The following is a 2,911-nucleotide window of genomic DNA, read 5'->3' as shown; positions in this document are numbered from 1 at the left end:
CAATGTTTTGCCCAAATACATATTTCTCAAAGTCTAGAAGTCAATAAAACTAAAAGACAATAGTAGTTGCATGGCTAGAACCAAGTTTTTGCACACCCAAAAAGAAGCTAAGTGATCATGCAAAATAAGATCCACTCTAAAGAAGACTACTCCAAATCTGCGTGGTCATCAATGAAGATACAACTTCGCCTTCGCCTCTCGCGCACGAGTGATTGGTCATATGAATATGTGGTCACCATGTGCCTTGCCATTGCCTCTGCATAGCAAGGTAGCTCACTATCAATCACAATGAGATAATAATGTCATAAAAAATAAAAATTAGGTGCTATAAAATAATGAATAAAGAAAACTCACTAGTCTGAAGGCACATCATAAACAACCAAATCATTCCCCACATCATCAATGCTATCATCACTATCTCCAAGCTCGACAACTTGCGGAGCACCATAGAACTCCTGTACAAAAGGAGACAAGTATCCCTCACATATCTCTAGATCACTCTCCATGACCAAGCAACCACGAGAAGTGTGCATAGCTGCCTTTAATAAAGGCCTTGTACCACCATCAAGCTCCAAACATGTACCTATTTTAGGGCACAAGGCCTCTACAAAAAATAGCATATGGGCAACACTCCTCTCTAACATTCCTCTCCACCCACCACTCTTGCCATTACGTGTTGTGAGAGCAGACGATGGCAAGTAGTGACTGATAATCTCCATTGAGAGATCTTGTTGCAAGACTCTCCCCACCTACCATACAACAAAATAAGGCAGCTATGCATGAACATTTAAGAATTTTAGTGCAAAAACAATCACATTGAATAATAAACAATGACACGCAAACCTTTTGAGCACTCTCATGATCAAATGAAGGATTACTTCCTGCCTTGTGAAATGCCAAAGCATAGAATACGTTCATCTATCATAGCCATGGAAACAACACATAAAAAAGTCAATTTTGCATGATCAAATTTCTTTTAAATAATTGTTCATGTTTTTTGAAGGATGCTTTATTACCTTTTGTGTATGCCCATTCTTTGTTCGTGATGAAAATGGCTTAGAGCTCTCCATGATCCACCTAAAACTCAGCTCTAGGCCTGTGCGTGTGGCCAAGTCTCCACAAGACTAAGAGCAGTGCTAGGACAAAGAACAAGCACCCAACCCATGTCATCCATCATTGTAGATGCAACCACCAATGAAAACTTGACATGGTCATCTGTTAGCTCATTCCATGCAAGAATTCCATCAAAACCTTGAACAAGCCCACCTACAAGCAAAATTATTGTATTTGAGTGTGTGTTAAGAATTTGAGCTAAGTATGCGCATAGTGTATACAAGATAGCATTGAAGACCCTCTTACCAGTAGGAAGATCAATAACAGTAAGATCAACACTCCATGCACTAGGTTTTCCATTTCTTATCTTCTCATGTTCACCCAAGCCAACAAAAAACTCTCGCATCACCACAAAACCATCCTTGAAGTTTCTTGCACTGAACTCCTTGCCAAGCTCAATGTAATCATAAATCCAAACCTTTGACTGTTTTATGTCTCCTTTCTTTTGAATGGAATGGAAACTAGCCAAAGGTGCATGAATCAAAGCTCCCTTTCGAACATTCTTTTGGGTATGACAACTTCCTAAGTTTCTTGTATCTAACAATAGCCAAAAAAAATAACACATTTTTCTTCAAATCAATCCATGCCATAATGATTAGCATAAGACATAACAAAAGAAAGAATAGCAAGAACATATTGTTCCCACCAACAATTTAACTTACTTACCCTTGATTGACATTCCACCCTTGCTTGATGGTGGACGGCCTCCATGATTCTTGCCTTGCCCTTGTCTGTCTTGATCTTCTTTTTCTTTGAGAGCTTTCAAATCTTCCTCCATATTCTTCCTTTGCTCAACAGTCATCTCTCCCGATGACCCTGAGTCGGACTTAAATTCACCCTTCCAATGATGAAGATAATTCTCCTTCTCCTCTTCTAGACACTCACCTTTCTTCATATCAATCCACCAAGGGCAGTGCTTACGCTCCTAATCCATGAGAAGAAAGGGTCCACCAGAATCATTGTTCTCTCTAAAGATAGTGGAGGTGTACATACTATATGTAGGAGGACACATAATTGTCCATGCTTTACATATGTCAGGCATGCAAGTGATCTTCTTACTTCTTATGAGATACATCAAGAACCTACAACAATATGAAATTTACGTAAACCTTAAATAAAACAAACTTATATAATACAACAATAGTCACTTAGCAAAATGCATAACATAGGAATTACCTATAGAGCAATCGACGGGAAGAAATTTTCAAGTCCACATGCTTTGATGGTGGAGTAGCCACATTCATCTCCTTTTGAAATTCGTAAAAAAGTACTCCTCTATATCTACTAACAATGTCTTCAAAATACGAATCCAAGTGAACATCTAAAGGCAAAACCACTTTGTGAATTCCATGTGTGGAATCTACAACCTATTGTAAGAGCCTTCTTGCATCCTCTAAGACTTGATCCATCCATACTTCCTTTGCCAACCAAGGGATATAGAAATGATCTCCCAAAGGCATTCCAAAACTTTGGCGAAAGTTCTCATCTGCTCCCAAAAGCTTTAGCATTTTTATCTTTAGCTCTTGAGAACATGTAGCACAAGATATAGAGTAGAGTTTCTCTATTGTAATCTTGAATTTTTCATCCTCAAAAGGAAGACTCCATAAAATGAGAAACCATTCTTCTCCATTAGCAGGATTCACCACGGATAGATTCTACAATAACCAAACAAAATAAACAGAAAAATCTTTTTATTATACTTTTAATAGAGTGTAGTACTCACCCGAGTCATGCATCTATTGTAAGCTTTAACAACATTTCTCTTTGCTTGAATCTCAGCCCTCACACGCTCATCTTG

The 2,911-nt window shown here is 38.3% G+C and overlaps 1 pseudogene; it reads right to left on the bottom strand.

Annotated features, from left to right (window-relative positions):
• Positions 1-146: 146 nt before the first annotated feature.
• LOC147426584 (uncharacterized) lies at positions 147-2,621 on the bottom strand (annotated as a pseudogene).
• Between the last annotated feature and the right edge of the window lie 290 nt (positions 2,622-2,911).

The sequence above is a fragment of the Adiantum capillus-veneris genome, chromosome 24 (genome assembly GCF_014529385.1).
Source record: "Adiantum capillus-veneris isolate H3 chromosome 24, ASM1452938v2, whole genome shotgun sequence".
Classification (NCBI taxonomy): domain Eukaryota; kingdom Viridiplantae; phylum Streptophyta; class Polypodiopsida; order Polypodiales; family Pteridaceae; genus Adiantum; species Adiantum capillus-veneris.
Note: the sequence above shows the minus strand (reverse complement) of the source record. Positions and strands in the feature narration are given on the sequence as shown.